We start from the raw sequence: 25,265 nt of genomic DNA, 5'->3' as shown, positions 1-25,265 counted from the left end.
GGGCCCCTATGTATTTTGCAGGGTTAGCTCCAAAATTGTGCTAAATGGCCACGTTTCAGTCTGCACGCTCCTACTTCCGGTGCCAATGTGGGAGTTTATGGCCAAACTCCTATTATAGCTTCAACAAAAAAGGCAGGCCATTGCTCTCAGTAAATATATCAGCAATGTTATTTATTTAAACAAAAAGTGAGTGCCTCCACCACTCGACATGTTTCGACCATCTAGGTCTTGTTCACAGATAACCTAGTCCCTTTTCCATTTCATCCTATATAGTCTTATGACTGGAATCAATCCCAGGGCATTTTGGATAACATAGTTTTTACAGAGTATTACTCTATTTTCCAACATTTTACATTTCTCTTAGCATGATGCAAAATGTTACCAATTATTATTCATGTTTATGCTCACTTTGCCATTCTAATATTTCTCCAGGTTCAATACACTCATAGAACTATAAAGGATGGAAAAGTCAATGGATATTAATCATGATTTTAACTTGAGTTTACAGGGTTTATCATATCATTTGAAGCACTAATTTGAAGACTGCACTAAATTGAGATGTGTCGACTATTTTTTCACTGGAAATAATAGACTGGCAAAGTGAGCATAAGCATGAATGCCCTAGGACTGATTGCAGTCACAACAAGCCTGGGGAGTTATTATACAATTGAAACCCTGGACTAACTAATAGTGGTGGCATATTCGGCGCTACATAAGTGCACATGGATGTACCCTTGGAAATAGCTCTACTGACTTATTCTGTGTTATCTGTGTGACCTCACAAATAGCTCAACTGCCTGAAGCCCATACGTTTTGGAGACCAGTGGCCTGTTGCCTTAGACGTGGGCCTGAAAGATCTGTGGAATCTGAGGGATAACTCTGCGGTCCCAGACTTGGGCCCATCTCTGGTACCTGAGGCATAGAATGCTGCCATAGGCCTGCATTTGTGATGTATGTTCAGAGGGATAGCTTGGCTGTTTGATGTGTGGACTGGTAACCAGTTTAGAGCTTGAGGCATGACTGTTGGCCGATGCCTGGGCATGTAGCATGCTGTATTAATTTATGGTTGCTCTTTTGTTTAAGACCTAAGCCTGAAATTGGTGTCGCCTGATGGGTAGTTTTGCTGTTTGAGGCCCATCCATGTGTGACCCGTGTTGCCCATAGCACAGCTCTACTGTTTGAAGTCTGAGCCTTTGAACTGTGTCATCTGAGGGTTAGCTCTGCAAGGTCCTGAAGCTGGGAGATCTGTGCAACATTGAGGATAGCTCTGCTGTCCGAGACCCAACCTTGTTAGGTCTGTGTAACCTGAGTGAGAGCTCTGCCGAGGGGGGCCTGATCACGTGAGCTCTGTGTAACCTGAGGAATCATTTTGTTAAAGTCCCTAGCCCTTGCAATCTGCACAACATTAGGTACAGCTCGGCTGTCTGAGGCCTGCGAGTCCCGTGTAAGCTAATTATTTATGATACAGCTTGAAGGGACCTTAGGGCCCTCCATGTAATCCGCACGTTTATAGTTGACTGATCAGAAGTGCCAACCAATAATTACATCTTTTATATATGCAAAAACACCCCCCAGCCCCACTCCTCAAAATATTTTGTCAGTTTTACTGTCACACAGACTCTGCCTACTCCTGTCCAAGCTTCTCCAATCGATCGCTCACCGCATCCCTCCAGATTATATATCAGGTCTTGAGAAAAACACCCAGGATTGTTTCAGATTTGTCCATCTGGTAATTTACTTTATAAATCACGTATGATATGTCACCATTTGAAACATATCAAGAGTCATGAGTCATATGTTGGTGCCATCCATAATCTCAGGATCCATATTTCAGCTGCGGCTAGTGCACTTGAGACCCACCCTCAGCGTTCGTGTGTGGTTTCAGGCAAACTGAAGTAGGACAGTCCATAAATCCAGCTCTTTCACCTCTCCCGATTCAGATTTTATTCTACCCTATATTTCTGTACAATAGAGTTCCAACCTACTGCAGCCCCAAAGTATATGTACAATGTCGCCGTACAGCAGGACAAGCTATGGCTCATTCCTGATTTTAAACCTGAGGGGGACCAGTGCCATATGTGCAGAATTTTAAAGCGTCCTAACTTTAGCCCTTTATCACAGTTTAAAATAATTTCTTCCCAATCCTGTCTAAAAATTGTACTGACAATTTATGCTCCCAAAAATCCCTCCGGGACAAGACTAAAGAACTGATCAGTAATGATCGTGTACGTCTTGGTACTACTCCTTTGTAAGTTCCCACACTTAAGCGTGTACTTGAGAATGGCAGCATGGTCTAGGTGGACTGGTGTTGGTCTTAAAGGACCCGGTAAACAACCCTTCAATTGGTTGTATTTCCAGAACTGGGAAGGTGGTTTTCCAGTCATAGGTCTGCAAAAAGGCTTGATGCGGCCCTCAGTTATCAGGTTACTGAACTCCATGATGCCCCCGTCCTACCAGTCCCTCCATGACACCCTGGAATCAGCAAAAAGAATCAAGCCATTGCCCCAAATCAGTGCTCCAGCATGGATTCTACCATGGATAACTCGGGCCTGATTTAGAACTTGGTGGGCGGGTTACTCCATCACAACAGTGCCAGATGTCCAGTTTGTCGAAATCTAAAATTTGATTACATCCAATGGGATTTAGATTTTGGCAGACAGGACATCTGTCACCATTGTGACGGAGTAACCATCTGCCACGTTCTAAATCAGACCCCTGATCTTTTAAGAGCCCTGTATGCTAAGGAGTAAATCATGGGGCTTGATCAAGCCCCAGCCCGTGTACCCCTCGTGTGTAGTGAAATTATACCATTTTTGGAACCCAGGATGGTATTTTCTGTGTTTACCAGTAAAGGTGTCTCAATATACATAGAAAGCATATATTTCACGTGAGATAGTTTGTGTGTTATCTAGTAAGCCCATCAGCAGCGCAGGCTAGTCTGTAATTTCTTGACTATCCTCTTTCCCAAATGATTGGACTGGAGTAGACTGGGGTGAGCTAGATTGGATTGTAGTGGGGTACATTGAACTGGACTAGATTGGGGTGGATTGGATTGGTGTGGGTGGATTGGATTGGTGTGGGGTGGACTGGATTATAGTGGGTTTGATTGAAGTGGGGTGAATTGGGTTGGATGGGGTGAGGTGAGTTGGACTGAATTGGAGTGGGACAGATTGTTTTGGATTGGAGTGGGTTGTTTGGGATTGGAGTGGGCCTGGTTGGAGTAGAGCAGATTGTATTAGGGTGGATTAGATTGGAGCAGAGTGGAGTGGATTGGTGTTGGATGGATTGGATGAGATTGGGGTGGGGTAGATTGGAGTGGGGTGAATTGGAATCAAGTGGGGTGGATTGGATTGGGTTGAGGCGGATTGGACTGAAGTGGGGTGGATTGTTTTGGATTGGAGTGGGGCGATCGGAGTGGGGCGGATTGGAGTGGGACAGACTGTTTTGGATTGTAGTGGGGTAGACTGAAGTGTGAAGGATTGGAGTGGAGCATATTGTTTTGGATTGAAGTAGGGCAGATTGGAGTGGGGCGAATTTGAGAGGGAAGATTGTTTTTGATTGAAGTGGAACAGATGGGAGTGGTACAGATTGGAGTGGGACAGATTATATTAAAGTACAGCAGATTGGAGTGAGGTGGACTGGAGTAGGGCAGATTGTTTTGGATTGCAGTGGGGCAGATTGTTTTGGATTGGAGTGCAATAGATTGCAGTGGGGCAGATTGTTTTGAATTGGGGCAGATTGGAGTGGGGCAGATTTTTTGGATTAGAGTGGTGCAGGTTGTTTTGGATTGGAGTGGGGCAGGTTGTTTTGGATTGGAGTGGGGCAGATTGTTTTGGATTGGAGTGGGGCAGATTGTTTGGATTGGAGTGGGGAAGATTGTTTTTGATTAAAATCCGGTGAATTAGAGTGGGGCAGATTAAATTGAGGTGTGTTGGGAGGATTGGAGGGAGCGGGGTGGGGTGGAGTTGATTGGATTAAGATGGGGTAGAGTGAGGTGGATTGTGGTTTACTGCATGATTATGTGTTAAAGCATCACTTAAGAGATTACACATAACAATGTCGCTTTGAAATATTTCAAACAAGTAAATTGTCATCTTTTGAGAAGATCGCCCACGAGCAAAAACAAAAGAAAACATGAGCAGAAAGTGACAAAAGGTGACTTGGTAAAATAAAAGAAAGTTAGCTTTATAAAATAAAACTTTTCAGTGTTGTTTGTCCTGCTGGGCACTTTTGTGCCAGTCGCAAGCCCTCGGTTTGCAGGGCACGAAAAGTTAAAAAGAACAAAATAGTACCTCAATCATGTTGGGAGCAGCGGACAGGCACTAATTAAGTTGGATCAATCAGTGTTTGGTCCCTGCTCCACACAGAGGAATGGAAATGATGCCAGGCGTGCCTTGACGAAATATGAGGCTGTAAAGAATAGTGCCACATAAGCCAAAAAATGGTGAGCAATAGCCAGGCTCCAAGCCCTTTAATGTACACAACCGAGTCTCACAACGGAGATGCATGCGCTAGCGCACGCACTTGCAGTCTCAACCCTAAAAACAGAAAGAAAACAAAACTGGACAAGAGTCAAACAATGGCTCTAAGAGGTCAGTAGACCTTAACTACTTTAACCGAGTGGGACTTTCTGTAGATAGCGATTGTATTCTTAATGAAGTGTTATGTATTGGTAAAGAATGCAGCAAACTCTTTTGCTCATTGATGCAATATTGTGAAAATTCAGTTTACATCCCACAGTAAGTGTCCTCATTTCCCAAATTCATTGTGCGCTATCAGGGCTCTCAGTCTGTGTCCTACATGTCTCATATGTTCTTGTGGTCAAGGAGAAATGGTAACCACCCCCTACAAACATTTGTATGAAAGAAAGAGAGGATTTTGTCTAAAATCCTGTGCAATGTCCTCACTACTTCAGTACAACCAAAGAACAAGCCTTAGAAACATCCATCGATGAACCTTCCAGAAAAAGCTTCACAGTAAAACTGAAAACCCCCTGTATAATAAATGTATACCAATAACATCCTCTGCACATCCTAGGGATGTTAATAGTCCTAGTGGGATTCAGGTTCACTAGTCTTTAGGAGGGGAGAGCAACTTATTTGTGGCATATATCCCTAAGTCTTCCCCCACATGCCCAGCTATGTGTAACCCCATCCTGTCTTTCCATTTCACCACTGTGTGAATCCCATGTTGTCTGGCCATTCAAGTCAACTAAATCAGCCAGTTTGAGGTGGCTAATATAGGTGACTAAATAGGCCAAAAACCATAGCTGTGGAGTGCAAAGAGTCTAACAACTTTCCCAAGAAGACAGAACTGTCAAATTCCATGGACTTTCCTTCAGTCATGAGCAGCATGGTTACCAACTCAACTAATTCATATCAGATGTCCCTGTCAGACCCCGTTCAGGAGGCTACGAAGCACGCAGGTGCTACTGGGTGTCAGCTGAGGGGCCTGGGTCACCTTCTTCTTATGTCCCAGTGCCTATCCTATGACTTGGTAAAGTGGGCCAAGTACAACCCCTTCAGCACTTGACACTCAGGAGTAGTGATGGGAGGCAGTCACATGCTTCTCAGGGAGGAAGTGTGGGGGTGCAACAAGCTCAGAACTCAACAATAATTCAGCAGTGCAATAACTGAATGTCTAACCCAGTGCTGGTATTTTGTAAAAGAAAGTACTTTAATACACTAAAAACAATGCTACACACTCCAAAGCGTGGGTAAGGTCACTGTATCCTGTTGAAAGGTGGCCCATACCCCTTTGTTTCCCCTTAACGTAATGTAAGGTCTAATCTGGCAGGTTTTAGACACAGGGCCAGTAATCCCAGTCTGGTATGTAGAGTTGTGCGCTTGCAGTGAGAGAACTCTTGTGGCACACTTTATGTCCCAAGAGTTTTCTCACCACAAGCGAATCCTGTTTAGTCCTCAGCATACTTCTGATAAGTGCTATGATTTCGACCTCTGCAAGTCTGAGAGATGATGCTCCAACCTGGGAGTATGCCAGTCACTCTCCTGTGAGTCTCTCATGGCAGAGACTCCCTCATTGCAGAGGAATCCATGCTCTGGGTTCACCTGCTCTGCTTGTCCTGGTAGTCCATACTTACTTCAGGGTTGGCTCACTCATAGGCAGCCTCTCCATTAGGGCAGAGGAGTGTCGCCCCCCTGCTGCCAGTGCCACAAAAGGTGAAAATAAAGTGAATTTATTACCATTAAAATTTTTCCCTTTCCCACCCCAAGCCATGTTTTGGAGACGGGGCCACTGCTGCTGGCTGGCAGCAGTGGAGTGGTGCTCACCAGTGCACATGTAACTTTGGCCAGCCGTCTTGCGATGGCCAGCTTGACATGCTCAGTGTAAACCTCTCCACTCAGCTGTCTAAGACAGCTTGGTGGAGAGCAGGCATAGGCCCCTAGTGCCTGCAGGAGAATCAGGCAGCCCGCTCCAGCCCATCCTGGTGCTGCCCTTATGCTGCTAACATTATCAGCAGAATGAGAGCAGCGTTCAGATTGGCCTGGAGAACTGCTGCGGTCTCCAGACCAGACCAGAAGAGAGGGACTGAAGCAGGGGACCGAAGGCGAGCCAGTGCATGCAGTGGGTGAGTACATTTTTGTTTTATTCTTTTTAACCCACTGATGCACTGTTAGACTCGCACTGCCTTCAGCCTCTACACCAGAGTTCTCAGTCCTGGTTTGTTATAAACTATGTTTATAACGAGCCATGACTAACAGCTTTGGCGTTGACCAGGCACTGCTGGTCAGTGACTTCCCTGCTAGTATTTGGGGTGCCAGGCGCCACTGGGCACACTCCTTCCACTTCTCTTCAAGCATGCTCTCAGCTCTTTCTTCCAGGTCAGGCTTCAGGTGATGCCCTCAAACCTCTGGAAAGCTAGGTGTAAGACATATGCCAACTCTGGCTTCACAGTTGTTATCGGGGTACTCTGCAGTTGGAACTGGAACAACAAGGGGTCATCAACTCCCACTTTTATACAGGTTTGGGTTGGTTATGGTTTGTCAACCTGTCTTCTAGGCTCAGCATTTGGTAGATTGATGCTCCTCACAGCAGGGTCATCTCCGGTATGGAGGGCCCACAACTGAGGCAAAAAAAGATGTGAGCATCTACACCTGGCTATCAATAGCAACTTCTAACAGTGAGAACAAAGAGAGAAAAAAGGCTGACCTCCTCCAAAGGACCTTTTAGGCTAACCCTGTATCCACACCAACTGCCAGATGTCTGAACTCAGGTAATCTAAGCAGCTCATCACAACCAAAGCACCTACACAAATTGATAAAGGGAAATCTGTCTCCTCCTTTCCCATTCTGGTGTCTGGGTTTCTGCTCTCCAGCTCTGTCATCCATTCAGCTCCACTCTCTGGCAAAACAACCTTACCTCACCTCCATCTTCCACATGAATAGGCAGGTGTTTTCATAAAGGAACCCAGAGGTTTCCATGTCTCTGGTTCACTCATTCACACTATATGTGCACCACACAGGCCAGATACATACATTCAAGCAAAGATGCACAGGATGTTAACACTAGGATCCAAGCTTGTGTGTAGCCACAGAATGGTGGCTCATTAGTCCTCCACTGCTGTGACTAAGATAAAAAGGTACGGTCACACGTGCTGATTTACGAAACACTATATGCTGTCACCACCATGTTCCATGCTAAACTCCTAAAAGGGACACTAGTCTACTGCCTAACCAATGATGGTAGGCTCTGGGTCCCCTTTTAGGTCCAGGACCTTGCTTATGCCAAAGGACATACCTAGGCCTTTGACCACACACTAAATTAGCGTGGAACGAGTTCCAAAATCAAAAATTAGAATACTGCCTTCTCAGAGTTGGGCACTGAGGGCTGGGGAACATGACGGTACAACACGCAGGAGACATTGCCACCCCAACAGTCTTGCATACTCAGATGTGATGAAAGAGAAAACAATGTTTCCTTTTCAAGTTAGTTCTGTTCACCATGCAGGAAGGAGCCATGTTTCTTTCCTGCTAACACAACCTGGTATACCTGCTGATGACATAAAAAGCAGGCTATGATCTGTGTCGGACCTGGTCTGAAGTTACGGTCCCTCGTCCTGATTCTGTGTGTCCTTTGAAACTAGAGGAGGTGTGGGTTGAAAGTTAGTCTGTTCTAGTAGGAAGTGTGTTAGAGGGACAATCATGTTAACTCCTTCAATTTTTTTCAGGGATGCTAGAGAGTCTTAAATTGCCTCTCCTTTTCTTATTTTCCAACTCATTCAGTTTCTTATGTGGATTCCATTTGCCTCGATCCAAATCCACAGACTCCACTAGTTTCCATTTCACCAATGCCAGTCTGTCTTCCGTTGCCAACAGTGTTGTCAGAGAAATAGAGACAACATGACTTCCACCCTGAAAACCACTCGTCTGGGACACCCCCTATCCACCATCTTCTTTTGCAAAGTATGCAGAGTTTGTATGGCCTCTGTTAATGTTCCATTGTCTACGTCTTTGGCTAGAATGTACATACAGCAGGCAGTCCCAATCTTGACTCATATTCCCCTGTCCATTGCCGTCATTAAGTCCAGCACATGCCTATGCTGCATGAGCATTACTCTCATAGGTTAAAGTCATCTTCAGTGGCATTGATTGCCTTCATGAGTTCCCAACAAGTTATTTGCAACCAACGTGCAGTTGTTTTTGCTTGAACAAACTGAAGGATGCTTCCAAAGAATAACTGGGCATCATTGAACAACCTGTGCTCCTGCAGGACATCTTTCCAGTTTGTAGTACCAAACGAGTCTGTAGCTCTCTTCCTCCAATGATGGTGCAGCAAGGTAGCTGGACGGCTTATGGGATGGTCATGGAGCGTTGACATGTTCACTCCTGGAATCCCCAGGGAGGGGGCGTGCAGGGTGACCAAAGAACAGAGACCACTCCAACCTGAAAGAAGTTGCACATACAGTCACTCTCTGCAATGCCAGTAGTAGTCTATTAGGCTGGAAGAGCCCCAGTGCATGTCAGCATTATACATTGTGGTATTGCAATTGATGTTGTTACCCACCGGGACTGTTCCATTTCCTCTGAAACATAATGAAAAAAGAATGTGTTTTCTACCTGCTCGAAGAGTTGTAGGTGTTTCTACAGTTAAGTTAATCTTGATATGTTCTCATCCCTCTCTGCCTGACACTTCTGTTGTGTGCTGTTGTCACTCTAGTTTCCCCTTCATAAAGAAAGGGCACTGCATCCAAATATGGTGCCATGATGCCAGCGACCATGAACATATACTGATCCATTTACTCAGAAATATGGCCTCTCTTGACAATCGTGAGGCTGAGGTGCCGCAAAGTAATTCTTACAGAAAAGTGTAGGTCAAGATACCCCTAATAATCCCTGTTGCAACATGATGGTCTACTGGCTGAGCTCTTCGAGCTCTTGGCTGATCAGTTGGGCGAGTTCCTTGCTGCACTGTTCTATGACATATTAAATTGCTGTGCAATACCAAGAGAGTTTGTGGAGGCCGTTATAGTCAGTTTCTTGAAAAAGGATAAACCAGCTGACAGACCGGGCTCCTATATGCCTATTAGCCTTTTAAATAATGACTATGTGTTATTCGCTAGAATAATGGCCTTAAGAATTACCTCGTTAGCACAAGCCATCGTTCACATGAATCAATGCGGGTTTCTTCCAGGCAGGCACATTTCCATGAATACAGATTTTTTGCTGCAAGCAATCGACTATTTTGAAAACAATCAGGCCAAGGCAGCTATAATAACGCTAGAAGCATTTAATCTAGTGGGAAGTTCTTTTCTCGATACTCCGTTACTTTAGGTTTCCAGAAAAGCTTATTCAGGTATTGCAGAGATTATATGATAAATTATAGTTAATTTGTCTACAGCAGGGAACATTACCATTAGATGTGGTACTCGTCAAGGCTGCCACATCTCACCAGCATTAGTTGTGGTATTTATCGAACCACTGGCCACGGCCTTATGTCAAGATTGTCTGATTAAGGCACCATTGCCTGGTGGCCCCAAGATAAAACTTTTTTTGCTGATTACATGATTCTTTATTTAGCGGGTGACAATCAAAATATTACTTGGGCACTTGAAAAAATCAACTTTTCTCAGATCTAGGTGGATATAAAATTAATCAAGCGAAGTCAGAAGCACTTTTATTTAATTACTCTGACCATGTTCTTCCAGTAGATATGCGCTCTAATTTTGGGACAAAACTCTCAGTTAGATATTTAGGTATATTTTTCTCCTCCAGATTCGACGATCTGTTTCAACTGAATTATTTGCCAGTGTTGAAAAAGGTCAAAACATTGCTGCAGCAGTGGCAAGCAGCTCCACTTACATGTTACATAGGATATTTTGCTCTGGTGAAAATGATGCTCCTTCCTCTTTTTCTTTTTTTGTTTTCGTGTTTTATTATTGAGGTTCCCCAGAGTTTTTTTTAAGGAGACCGACCAGATGTTATTTCATTTTCTCTGGTCAGGCAAGAACCCCCGTACAAGACTAATAAAGTTGCAATTAAAGTTTGAAGACGGCGGTTTGGCTGTACTCCATTTTAGAACATACTGCCAGGCTGCCTACTTGGATTGGCTGTTTGGGTCATCCTTTCTCCTTTGTATCCATAACAATTTCTGCATTAAGCTAATGCTTCAGGAAAGTAGTATTAGGCTCCCTGACTTTCTGAAATTCCCCAAGTTGCTGAAGCGTACCAGATATAAGACACCCCATGTGATAAATGTCAGATTCAGGCAGCTTCAGAACACATTTCACTTTCCCAGTTTCCATCCCGCTATGCCACTGGATCAGTGTGAAGTAGTCGGTTTAGAAGTATGCGCAGGGAAGGTCAAGAGCTGGGAGAAGCTAGGAATCACACAGTTTAGCGATTTTCTCTCCTCTCGGGAGGTTAGATCATGGAAGCTGTTAGAAAATAAATGTGCAATCCAGCCTATGCTCTTTTACTCTTATCTCTAAATTTGTCATTTCTTACAATCAGTTTTGCTACCAGAGGACAACCTGGCTACTGCCATTTCCCAAGCTATCTATGTAAGATGACTAGTAGGGATTGGTAATTGGTATAGTCTACATTTGCAGCAGTTATCACCAATGCAAGTTCCTAGCATTTTGGCAAGGATAAAAGAAGTTACAGGAACTAGGATTGAGCCTTCTTTTTGGAGGCAATATAATATATGGGCATATCAGGCAATAAGAAGGGCTAACTTGAAAAGAATGTCTTTGTTTTGTAAGTGGATGCCGGACTATACCCTAGTGAAACTAAATACAATGTTTCCCTCTCCCTCAGAAATTAGTTTTAGATGTAGGTATTGCAAGGGAGATTGGTTATGTAAGCTTTACTTGTTCAGAATTGGCCAGCTTCTGGGGAAAAGGTTTTAAGTGCCTTAGTGAAAAACTTCAGGTTTACCTGGCCCCCTGACCCTCTTAGAACCTTGTTTTGAATTAGTGCTAAATGCAGGCTCACAATACGGCAATGTCAATGTTTTTTTATTGCGTCATTAGTGGCAAAATCATAAATTTTACAACTCTGACAAACTACTGTTATTCCCTCCAACAAGAGGTGGCTCTATAGACAAGTTCAACTCAGAAAAAAAGCTGTCAAAATATCAAAATATCTGGGAAGGAGGGTGATATGACAGCCTTGATGAATGTGTGACTACAAGGCATGTCCCCCACTCCTCCCATGTAGCATATTATCTTGACAACCCAGGACAAGAACATCCTGGGCAAATTGCGACTCTGCCCTTTGCAGCTATTTATGTTATATGTTGTTAGGTTAATTAACATCTCTAAATGACATTTGTCCGGAGCATGTAGCTCATTCAGTCCTGATGAAAGCCCAGGGTGCCACGCCATTACAGTTTAGGGCTGAAACATGTAGACTTGTATTTATTATATAGGATCATTATCTCCATAGACACCTCCTTCCTTTATTTTTTAATGATACCAGGAACACAACGAATAAAGGGATACATAGGTGTTATGAGGTATTTTTATTCTAAGACCCTGGCAGGAGAATATCCCAGGTGTTCCCTGGAATATGGTTGAGCCCATTCTGGTTGTTGGGGACCAGTGTGAGACCTGATGATCAAGTAGGACTCCAGTAGAATGTGTGAGGGTCTAACAAGGAAGAAAGAAATTATGTGGATTTTTTCCAGAGTCAAGCTTTATACCTTGTACGATAGGATACCTTTTGGTGGGGCATGTTTAGACATGAGGATATATCCTAGTTTTTCCTCTCATCCCCTTCTTAACATTGGATTGACCTGCTGGTCCTTCCTTGCTTCCTTTTCTTGTGGATCCCAATATGCTCTCTTTAATTGATTAAAATGCCTTAGTTTACTATTTCCCTTTCTCTTCCTTCTCAGCGGTTCATGTTTCCATACCAGCACACCATGCTTTCTCTCCCTCACCCACACAATCCAGGCCTTACTGTTATGGGCACCTGTTGGACTTGGGGCATCTTTCCATTGGTTTCTTTCAGTCTCTTCCATTGCCTCATGTGGGTGGAATGGAGTCTGCATCTCAGAGCCCCTAACAACGGTCCGGTCCTGCTGTAGTTCCTCTGGTCAGGAGGCCACACTGCCTCTCCTTGTGTGTGGTTGGAAATGCGCTGGATCCATTTTGGTGTGAAGAGTGCCTCTTCTCCCTCACCCATCTAGTGTGTCCTCGAAGCCCTCACTCAGGAAATGATGGTGCAGGATGGTTGGCCCCACATGTCTCCCTAATCCAGCAAAAGTACAAACAGGTGCACCATGGTCCTTGGTGCCAAGCCCCAACCCTCTTATTTCTTTTTAAAATTCGCTTAGAAGTCCTTCCTTCTCTTTCAATCCAGCTACTGAAACCATAAACTGAAAACTTGTAGAACCCAAAGATCTAGGGAAAAAGCCCTGCTTCACCACTTGGATTGCCTCCCCACAGGCAAGTCGCATCTGGAGCTTTCCCATGACCATCACACTTGATCATACGCTCCTTTTCTCCCACAGAAGTTGTTTTACATCACACATTTTCCTCCAGCTGACTTAGAAGAGCTCTCCCCACAAGATTCTTCAGTATCCTCACCATCCACATGTGTGGCTCCTAAACTGAGATTCTGGTGTTTGGTAGAGGTGGAACCATTGTCCTGTTGCATTGAGGGCTTCAGGCAATGCAACCACAAGTCATTATAGTCAAGCCTGAAGCTAAAGACTTAGAACAAACCAAAAACCTAAATCATCTTACAAAAATACTGACCCAAAACTAGATTGCAAAGTACCAGCTTGTGAATAAACAACAAAACATACTGCAAAGTGATGTTTACAGTTGAGTATCATTTTCCTTCAAACAGCCAACATCCTAGGCCAAGCTTCAATTCCAGCTCACATAGTCAAAAACCTGGGCACAGCCTTTGATGACAACCAGCCCTGTGCTTCTCAATGAAAGAATGTGGTTAAAGGGACTGATTTCAAACTATCCTAAAAATTCCCCCAAAGAACTGTTGGGCTCCATTGACCAGAGTATCTGCCAAAGTCAAGCTTTAGTACTGTGAAGTGACGTATAAGGGCCAACCCAGAAAAACTAATTGACCTACTACGTGAGTGGGGACCTCGGTGGTCACGGTGGTAGCTCTCATGTGAAAGAAGATCATATCAAATGCAATAGAAAAAATATAATTGGTTGCCAGTTTACCTCAGGTTTAATTTCCAAATGCCTGCGATATGGAGAATGTGTTGTGCAAAAAGTACCTGGGATGCATCCACAAGAGCTGGACCTCAATAGACTCTATCAAGGGATCTCAAACTAGCCAACCAAATTTTTATGCCAGCGGCACTACAAAGTCAAAGCCAAAATCAAAATTCTTCATTTCCAAGAAATACATTCTTACAGAAATATTGCACAATATCCAATTAATTAACATACATAATTACAAATATCATAAAACCAGCAATTCTTAACCCTTAATTACAGCAATTCCACCAGTTTGTGTTATTGACCTATAATGAGTCTAAAACAGTTTGAAATGTAAAATGTCTTTTCACTAAAACTCAGTAGAAGGTCAGCAGCCCAAAATCATTTTAAAAAGATGATAAATTGACCAGCTACATGCATTTCATGTTGCCAACTAAAACATTATAAAGTGCAGTGTGCAAGCTCAAACTATCACAATCCCAGAGGTCCCTTTCATTCAACCTCCATACCAATGCCAGATTTCCTGTCTCAAGACCAGTGTCCTAAACAGGGAGTCCTCCTAATATCATTATCATCACCCTACCTGCTAGGGACAAATCACTACCAACCTGAGGTCGGGGGAGTCCAAACCTCAGTCTAAAACACTAAGCAGTAGAGATCCAAGCAAAGGATGTTAGAATTTTTTAAGGGAATTGACCAATGGCAATGTATACATCTTAGAACCTAAGGCTGCGTATCAAGTTTAGGCCCCTTTCTTGAGATCACATCCCATATCTTTTAAAAACAGTTCAGAGAAACTACTTCCTTTCCTCGAGGAACAATACACAGTCCTTCAACAGGTGGGTCATTGAGTACTTTATACCCAGCGTAGAAGGACACTGGCCATGGTTCTCTGCTATTTTTATTTTTAGCCCTGGCATCGATCATCCAGGGTCAATTGCAACCTTCAGCCGTAGGATTTAGTTTCCCAAAAACGTGTCTGTGATTTTATAAAGATGTGGGAAGAGGTCCATACTCTCCTGGGAAATGAGGAAGTGAGTAACTGAGCTCTTGTTCTAGAGATATTGAGGCCCGTATTTATACTTTTTTAGCGCCGCATTTGCGTCGTTTTTTGACGCAAAAACGGCGCAAACTTGCAAAATACCATTGTATTTTGTAGGTTTGCGCCGTTTTGCGTCAAAAAGCGGCGCAAATGCAGCGCTAAAAAAAGTATAAATACGGGCCTGAATGTCCTCCCTCCGGCTGATTTCAGCAGCACATTGCCTGATGGATAACTTTATTTGACTAATTTGTATTGCTTCGCCTACCTCAAGACATATATCAGGGTCTCCCAGGTGCTTCAGCATTGCAGCATTGCTGTCACATGGTTTCCCTTGCTGTGGAAGATTGACATTACCTGAGGTAAAATTAGAGCTAATAGTTTTATTGCCAGGAACTTCGTTTTTAATCATAAAGTAAAAGCGCAAAGCTCTTGCACCTGCCAGAGCACTCTAGGCTACAGTTCCTAACTCCCTCCTTACCGCTTGGGTCATTGCATTTTTAGGTAAATCAAGGACCAATTTCAAGGTGCTACCTTTTAAGCCAGGGGTTCCCAACTTTTTCTATGCCCCGCACCCCTAGGAAATGTTTGATTAATGTTCACATCCCCTACAAAAGTAATATCACATTTGAAGATCAATAATAATTTTTTTATTTTTTTTAACCACATACGGTACTGCGAATGAACAAATTGAAACAAAAAATAAGCTTTTAACTCAGTGCATAAAATGCAGATATAAATTGAGCAATTAGAAAATTTGTAAACAGTAAAATCAATCTCAATTGTGAACATAAAACGCAATGACGTCTTTGTTCCTGTTTCTCATTCATGATTTTGTCAAAACGTGGAACTTTCTTACTGATTGCGATCCGCAGCTCTACCTGTGGATTCAGGCGATTCCTAGATTTTGGGCTTTGTTTAAAGTTTGGCAGATGGGGCTACTCTGTTACAAACATGAGGGTCTGCAGTTTTATGATTCCATTATATTCTATGGAAATCGTTATATGGCAGATGGGGTAACCATCACATTTGTGACAGAGTCACCCCTTCCACCAGGCTCTGAATCAGGCCCTTTGTTTTGATTGACAAAAAAGAGCTGAAACCAGATTCACACAAATATGTCATTGCAAATGGAATGAGGACATGAAATGCTTTTCAACCAAGTCTTGGGAACATTGGGAACATTTCCAGTGCTGATCACCAAATCTCCTCCAAATTCTTGCTTTCAGATTGCACTTTAAGAGCTCTATTTGTCCACAAATCAATAATATCTTCCTTTAGCTCTTCATCATCTGACATTTTTGGCAAATTGTAGGAAAATTTATTAATGAGCCATTTTTCTGAAATGTTCAGGTGTCCAGCAACAAAATATCCATCAAACGATTCTGACAGCATTTCCAAATGAGTCACAGTTTCTTCACGCACAGTAGGAGTTATAAATCCAACATCTTCCACCATCTCTTCATGTGAAGGAAAATTTGAGAGATTGCCTCTTTCAATCCTCGACGTCAATGGGTAACTTTTTTTTTGTTGTAAGGAATTCAACTTTTTCGAAAGCCCTCAATATGTTTATACCTTTTCCTTGATGAGAAACACTCACATAATTCATTCAAGTGAAAACATCAGTCAAGTAAGCCAGCATTTGGGTGAATTCCTGTGATTCCAATTCCCCAACCAGATCACATTCACGCTTTTCCAGAAACGCTGTGATTTCTTCCCGCAGTCAAAGAAGCGAGTTAAAGCTTGTCCTCGCGACAACCAACAAACTTCTGTGTGGAAAAGCAAAACTAAATGGTCACTTCCTTAATGTTCACCAAACGATTTGAAGATATGATGGTTCAAAGCACGCCTCCCGATCCAGTTGTTGATCTTCACACACGTATAAGGGCTTTCTTCATATTTGGAGGCTGTGTTTTTGATGCCGAAGCATGCAGATAAAGGAAACAGTGGGTAACTTGTAAGTCTGGAATCTCCTTTTTCATCAGTGCAGCAAAGCCAGATTTATTTCCAAGCATTGCAGGTGCCCCATCAGTGTACACAGAACCCATGACATATATCTAAATCATATTTGGCAAAGAAGTTTTTCATCAGCTGTATCACCTCCTTTGCAGTTGTGGTTGTTTTCAGGTCTTCACAAAACAGGAAATCTTCATTCAAAGTACCATCATTGACATGCCTCACTAATGTCATGTGTTGACTACAACTGGAGACATCAGTTGATGTATGCAACTAAATAGAGATTTAAGGAGAACATCTGAGATAACTTGGTCCAAAATATATTCACTCAAATCATTGATTCGGTTGTGAATGACATTATCTGATAGGGGCACTAATTCAATTTTTTTCTTGCTTCTTTCCCCATGATAATTGTTGCCATTTCCAGTGCACATGGCTTGAGGAAATCTTCTGCAATTGTATGGGGCTTCTTGGATTTGGCAACCTTGCATGAAGTAGTGGTTGTTCAACAGAAAGGAAGCCTATTTTTGGAAGAGTTCTTTCAGAATAAGAAAAGCCCTTTTGATTTTCAATGACCCAGCGTCGTGTCCTTTAACATCAGCTCTGCCATCCTTGTTCCTGAAGTGCCTTTGAAGCTTGGACGGCTTCAGATTTGAGTTGGGAAACAAAATGCTACAAAGAATGCACTGGGGTGTTTGCAGGTCATTTCCTGTTTTGCAAGTGAAACCGAAGCACAAATAGTCATCAGTCCATTTCCTTCTTTTTGACATAATAAATCAGAAAGAGTAAAAAATGAGTTACTTTGCCTGTTCGTAAAACCTATTTTGACAATTTTGTCCTGAGCAATGTTTCTCTAAAAATATAATGTCAAAATAACAAGACACTCAGAGCGAAAAAAATGACCTATGAATGCTGGCACACTGCAAGACACCGGTTGCACCAGGATAGAGTTGGACAGTGCACCTCAAGATGTCCAAATGCATACGACATCACAGTTCATGAAAACAATTTAGCCTGTTTGACATTCGAACATGTTAAATCTTGTCAATACATGTACTCGACAAACATGACAGTCACCTGTTGATCAGTTATGCAAATGGATGGATCATAGTTCAACAATGTATAATGTGTTATCAGTTCATTCTTGTAAGAATTTGGAATTTACAATTTGAAATAATGAACAAAAATATTGGAAAATATATTGCAATAATATTTAATTTTCAGGTTTTCCATGAAAATAAGATTATGAGCCTAAAGTGTTTGTGCAATAGAATTTATAAATGCACTGATGATTTTTACATGCATACCGAAGAAAGTTCAGTGGAAAAAAAACACCGACTGCAGTGACAATCTGACAGGCATTAGTGCGCAAACAATCGAGATACAAAAGGAGAGGGGGAGGATCACCAACTCGGCCACGGAGCATGTGTGTGTTGGTGATGGCGCGGTGTGAGCGACCCTAGCGGTGGATAGACGTACCTATTCTCGCCGGATTCCTATTATGCATACAGTACATACTTTCCCTCTTTGTTGCACCCCCTGAAATGAAATGCCATCTCACACCCCCTGGGGGTACAGGCACTCCAGACTCGCCTATCCATTGCCAGCATCTCCACTCCGTAATGAGCCTGGGGAATGAGTTTGCCCTGTATGCCTTTACTTAATGGCTCAAATGTATTGCTGCCGTATCCACTTCTGCTGATAATACAAGTCTCCCGGAGGCCATGTGTTTATCTCAACCCAGATCATCCAAAAAGATCATACCCAAATACTTGTATTCTCAGACCTGCTCCTGCTGCACATTCCCTAAAAACAAGTAAATCTCCCTTCCCTTTATGCGAAAAACAATGGTTTTGTCTTTCAGCATTGATTGTAAGTTTATTTTCGAGACAATAGGAGTTAAGTGCATTCAGTTTTCCTTGGCGCCCAATAGGCGTGACATCCATCACTACCAGATGATCTGCATACACAAGGCAGCTAATATGCCTGCCCCCAACCTTCAGGGAAAAACTATGAGCAGCACTTAACATCTGGGGGAGATCTGCAATAGACAGACTAAACAGCAAGGGCGATAAAACATACCCCTGATGTAATCCATTCTCTACAGGGATTTTCCTTGACTATCGCTATGAAGCTTTATCAGAAGATCTAACAGGACCCCAGTTATATTCCACCGATGGAGTTTTTGCCAAAGCGTACCTTTGTCAAAACTGTCGAATGCCGCTCAGAAGTCAACAAAGCAGCAGCAAAAGCCTTTTGCCAGCTTCATTTCCCCCTTGTGACTCTCCACAGCATGAACAAGTGGTCCAGTTTTGAGAGCTGCGGTCTAAAGCCTCCTTGCCCCAGGAGGATCCCTCCAGAGTCAAATCCCCTGGCAGCTAGATGCATCAACAGTGTTTGAGCAAAACGTTTGGATGGAATATCTAGCAGGAAGATCAAGCGATAATTAGCAGGCTGGTCAATTTTGCCTTTTTTATGAAAGGGCTTCACTCTTGGCTCCTTTTCATGGGTCTGGGAGGAAGCCTGTGTACGTTACCCATTTGAAAAACCCAATCAAAATTACTCATCACCTCCTAGGGTCTTTCTTAAAAATCACAGATAGCAGACCATCAGGGCCACCTGCTGTAGAGGCTTTCATTTTACAGATTATTTCGAACAGCAGTACTGCCATCTGAGTGTTTGCAATCTCTTCTACAACAGCCTGGGAACAGTCTGGGGTCATTAACAAATTCTCAGAGTCTGCACCACTATAGCGTGAGTAAATAAATGTATAACAGTCTTAAAAAATGATCTTTAAACTCCAAGCTGAGAGCAAAGTGGCCACTAAGCCCTAAGTCAAGATCTCTAAAGTTTTTCACACAATAAAATTGGTGAACAAGTACTCAATGGGCTTGTTACTGTTGCAGTGTTTGAAAGCTCTGGCAGAAGGAATGTCATCATTACACCAACCATTAACAGTGATCAGATTCTGCTGAACTAAACAGAGCAGGACCTTTACATCCCCATTCCTGCTACTTGCTGAGAAGATACAGTCATAAATATTTAATTCCAACCATAACTCTTTCATTGAGTCATAAAACTCTTTAAATGCTGATTTTTCATAAAAATCCCTTCCTACCACAAACAGAGCATCAGGATAATCCAATAAATCTTTTTTCACATCGTTGACCAAGTTCAGCAATTCACACTCAGGTAAGGGGCAAACTGGAGGAGCATATATGTTAAATCATTTGTTTAAATGACACATTGTCAGTGAACAAATCAGTTGAACAAGGAAGGACCCAAACACAGGTATTTGAAGCTTCATTACCTTCCTCCCGTAGTGGACAAATATCAATATTAGCAATTCACCCACTACTCTCCCCCTTGCCGAGGCCTTGGAGTTTTGTACAGAGGCAATTCAAATGACAGACATCAGGAGAGAGCCCCAGAAGTACATGGTCCCTCACTGTGGATTTTGTTTATGCATTTATTTGAGGAGTTTTGTAAAGCAGCAGCATGTTGCCTTCTGGTCTCTTTGCAGTGCTCAGACAGGACGTCAAGCAAAGACTTGTGATGACAACACACTAAAAAAGAACAGAAGAACTTTAGGTTCCCTTCTTCCTTGGGAAAAGCAAGAAAAGATTTTTCTTTGTTGATGCAGGATGGTGCTCATAGGGTCATTCAATTAAAGAAGGGGAGTTATCACCAAAGATTACTTCATTCAGAACCAAACGCCTCATCGCGGAGGTGAGTCTTCAACTCTTTCTTGAAAGTTTAAGGCTTGGTTGGCTAATGCTTAAATTATTTTTATTGGTTTTAATGTAATAATGCAAAGATACCTTGGCCCATATTTCTACAGAAACCTAGATAGTTATTTTGTGAAACAGATATTTCTGAACTAAGGCTGTAAAACACTGGATACGTGGTCTTGCCTCAAACCCCCCCAAAAATTAATCGGGTATCTGGTGTAAGTGCAAAAGAAAGAAACCATATAAGAGAATCATAAATAATACAGAGTATGAGTAGTGAGTCCCCTTCATTTTCTTACGTTTCAATGATGCAGAGGTGAAATGCCTCCTGGTGTGATATTGATGACTATTCAATACTTGTGGTTGATCCTGCAGGTGGTGTTAGAATAAATGATAAGCCTTTAGTCCTGGGTGAAAAGCAAAGATGTTCAAGTTTAGGGAAGTAGTACATCAGTGGATCTGTAACTTGTGGTCTAAGTTATGTGTGTGTAGTTCCAGTAGTTTAAAGTTACATCATTTATTAAACTGAAGGGCAGTACGTGGAGGCTCTCTGTTTTCCCAAATTAGGGCAGCGAGTGGCCACAGTGCCCCCAGAATGTGAGAGAGCAAAACCCAGTTCTATGAAACAATAGCTTCTAGGTGATAAGATCTTAAGCCCTGAATGGTAACTGACTGACCCCTTGTGATAGGGATGTCCAACTCCCCTTAATATGACCAAGTACTTCTTTTATGAGTGGATAGCCAAGAAGGACCACCAAATATGAAACATGGACCCCTCTTCACCCTCCCGACATCTCCAGCAAAAGCCCGGGGTGGATGGAAAGATGCAGTGAAGATGCTCTGGTGTTATGTACCATTGGCACATTACTTTATATGACAAATCTCTGTGTTGTATGCTTTTTTATGCCTTGAGGATGTCAGCTCAGACAGCTGCTCATGTCTTGGCAGTAACAGGCTTCTCCAAATCCCTCTCCCACCTCTGTTGTTAGGATCATTTTTGAGCTGGTTCACTGAATTGTATTGCTTGGTAAATGTTGGAGATAAGACCTTGGATGGGTTTTTCGAAGTAAGGTAGTGGTCTGTTGGTTACCTTCACATTACAAGGGTGCAAGGCCCAGTGCCAGAGCTGACAATATTCAAGTCTATCAGTTTTTAATATGCCTCACTCTCTTTTACGATGTATAAAGTATTTTAAATGTCCCTTGGGAATTAGCCCTTCAAGGATTCTACATTCTACCATCTGCTAGTGTGGGCAGTTCTCTCCTTCCTTGGCTGGAGTAAATTCTGGATTCCAATGGATGGGTATGTTTGGGGGTGGCAATGAGGACAGTTTTCCCTTTTTGTATACTTGATCTCTTATTTCCAGTATGGATTTCAACAAGGTTGCCAAATAGGCATTACATGGCACAGCGTATTCACCAGCCAAGCTACCTTACTCCATTTCCTTTCATTTTCAAACGTAAAAACACATTTCTATACCATAAAAGCCCAATTAGGTGACTCTGCGCCTTGAAGTCCTAACTAGAAAGAGCAGTTGGTCAGATAGCCATGCCTTTAACACCTTCCTGGATAGAAACTAGTGTATAGTTCTTCTCAGATCCACTGGCAACTCGCTACACAACTAGCTGGTCATCAGAAAGTATGCTGGTGAAGGTCCACCTAATGCTTTGTGGAAGAGCAGGTTGGCATTTACAGGCAATTCTCAATTAAACCAGGAGCCAATTCAGCTCCTTTCGAGCTGCGGATATGTGTACCATTCATGGTCATCCCAGCAATTAAAGCATTTCTATAGTCAATCCATCATCCAGTATTTGCTACGATAGCCCTATCCTCCTGAGTCAGATGATGACATGACTTTCTACGCCATGTAAGATGAAACATAGATGATTGTAAATCATTATTCCTTTGCTTATCCATTTACATCACCTTGTCAAAGAACCCTCCTAGGTATAGCCTTCTATTTAACTCCACCCTCAGCTTCGCCCACCATTAAGGAGGAATAACTAACATTGTGCTTTTTCAGACAATCCTCGGTACATACTACTAGTAGCCCAGTCTTGGGGGAGTTCAGACCTAAACACCTTCTATTCGTCCGTTCCTGTTCTGTTGCTAATACATCAGACACCCTTGCTTTGTCTGCCGTTGAGTTATTTGTCAGTTGCATCACTATGTATCATCTGCATAAATCTAACAGTGCATTCCTAATTTCATCAGTAACTTGTGGAATGGCTGCATACATTGAAAAGATAAGTAACATGCATGATGCGTGCTGAAATCCATAGGTAACTTCCATTGTTTTAGCCGTGGCTTTCCCTATTGCAAACCTGGATTTACGTCCAAATAGAAAAGATTAGAAACAATTTAGAGCCCATTACTTTGGCTGTCTGTGTTTATCTTTCTAAGAGCGTGGAGTGGTCTAAGTGTCAATCACCATGGAGTAATCCAGCTGCATTAGCAATGCCTAATACCCTTACAATATTGAGGGCAGGTGAATAAATGTCGATCAGATGTCTGTGTGCTCCTGCTAGGACGAAAAACGGAGCCCCTGAGGAGCCAGGGAATAGTGGAGAAAAACAATTCTTTGGGTCTTGTGCCTTTAGCCTAGTTTCTTGATAAGTGGCATCACTCACATTTCTGTAAAATGAGCGTGTATGATTCCCATCCTAAACAAACTGATCACCGAATTTATTACAAATGGAACCAGCACCAAATGGTACTCTTGTACAACTTTAGAAGGGCACGATTTCCCTTGCAAGAAGTAGTTTTAGGCACCTTCGTTACTGAGATATGTTGCCCTGTAGTACTGGAGAAGCTCTGGACAAGCCTTTCCGCCCTGTCTCCTGGATATTTCTCCAGATACGCAGCCTTCCCTCTCCTCAAAGAGATTCTTCTAAATGCTTTTGCATGGAGTACATGTCTGAAGTGGGGGATACTGAAAGTGGTATAAAGATGTAAAGGTGCCTGGGTAATATGGTCATTTTCAGCACATTTATGTGCCCCAGCCAAGATATATTGAGGAATCACGTCTCCCCCATTAAATCTTAACAAATCTTCTTTTTCAGTGCCAGACAGCTAGTTGCTCTCCAGCTTGCCAGCTAAATGCAGCTCGAGTTACCAGATTGAGCAACTTGCTCATCCAAAAGTTGTGGTCGACTGTAACCTGGCCACCACTTCGAGTTGAAGTGACATGCTTAAGATAACCACATTTTGGCTGCTCACTGTGAAATTGGATACTCTCTCGAATAGCGCTAGTTGTTCCAGAACCCCTTGAGAGGGAGCACTCAGGATTGATTCAGAGACAGAAGGCTTCATCTGAAAAATGGCACAGCTTGTGTTCTACTCCCGCAAAATGGGCGCTCTTGATGATGCACCTGTGGACTCTAACTCTTATGGCCAATAGATCCACCACTAACACAAAAAAGAAGGGGCGACTTTGCCTCGTGCCTCTTTGGAGGGTGAAACCAGCAAACCTCAGACCATTCATTCTGACCATTGCTGTTGAGGGCCATTGCATGCTAAGATCCAGTCTCTCTTTCTCCCTCCTAACCAGGGCAGCTTGAAACCCCCCGCTAACCCGGTCAAATGCCTACGATGGTAGCAGGGCCTGCAGCCTTTTTCCTCTGGCCTTCTCCACCAAATGGACCAGTCACCTAATGTTTCCACTCCTCTACCTATTCATATTGAAGTCTATTTGGTTAGGGTCTATCAGACTCGACATGAGCTCCTCCATTCTGTTAGTTAGGATTTTTGGAGATATTTTTGCTTCTTTATTGAAGAGCATATTGGGCCTTTGGGAGGCATAGCATTAAGGACTGTTTCCTGGCATAGGATTTAGAGTTATGTCTGCCTCACACATGGTGGTAGGTAAACCCCAGCAGTGGATTAGGTGTTGAAAAGGCCACAAGAGATTTGCCCAGCTTTGAGAAAAATGTGTTATAACAGGATGCTGGGAAACTGTCCATTCTCTAGGTACATAGTTTTTAGGGCTCCCTGGGTTTCAGATACAGGTAGCCCCTTATCTGCCATCAAAAGTGATGCCCCTTAACCCCCACCTTCCTGCACCCCAGGGGTGTATATGAATAACTATTCTACACACTGTTTCCTTAGCGTTTAAGGACTTAAAGAAGTCTCTATATGTATCTTGTTAGCCATGCTCCAGGACTGCCCACAAATCATTGAGTTTCCTCATTCTAGCAATGTGCAGTTTCACCTTCTGAAAGTGGAATTTCCTGGCCGGAGGGCACCAGTTTTCTTCCCTTTTTGTAGAAAATCTGCCCAGCGCTCAATTGGATGCTTACTGCCCTAATTATTCCTTGGAGCTTAAGCTGACCCGAATCATCGCCACACAATAATGCATGGGGTTCCATTTGTGCAGATTCCAAATTCATTAACTTAAATTTGGTTGTGAGGTTATTTTCTATTGTCCAATACTCACCTGCAACACCTGCTTGTATGCTAATGGCCATTCTTTCTTGTTTTCTTATTATTGCCTTGTCGGCATTCCACGTTGTGTCTGAGGCTGACTCTGCTGGTGTGTTGTTCCTAAAGAATATGTCTATCTCTGTCTCCACTGTGATATTACGAACCACATCTCCCATTGCCCATCTCTTAGGTCTGTCATCGTATACCAGACCATCTCAATGTGGGCGTTGTCTGAAATCGATATGCCAGAGATGCCCTCTTAAAAGATGGATCACACCAAGCAGCATGATGTGCATACGCAGTCAACGTGTGACTATGTGGCTTGGGCATGGGTACAGAACGGATAGTCTCTTTCTTCAGTGTGGAGCTGTCTCCATGACTTTGCCAGCCTATATCTGAGAGTTATCTCTTCAGCCTCCCGGACAGGGCTCTGTTTGCAGGATATGACTTGTAGGTTCTG

At 42.9% G+C, this 25,265-nt stretch overlaps 1 pseudogene; it reads right to left on the bottom strand.

Moving 5' to 3' along the window:
• Positions 1-16,305: 16,305 nt before the first annotated feature.
• Positions 16,306-17,422, bottom strand: LOC138293859 (protein FAM200C-like; annotated as a pseudogene).
• Positions 17,423-25,265: the final 7,843 nt, after the last annotated feature.

This window comes from Pleurodeles waltl, chromosome 4_2, assembly GCF_031143425.1.
Source record: "Pleurodeles waltl isolate 20211129_DDA chromosome 4_2, aPleWal1.hap1.20221129, whole genome shotgun sequence".
NCBI classification, from domain to species: Eukaryota; Metazoa; Chordata; class Amphibia; order Caudata; family Salamandridae; genus Pleurodeles; species Pleurodeles waltl.
This window is presented reverse-complemented; position numbering and strand designations above follow the sequence as displayed.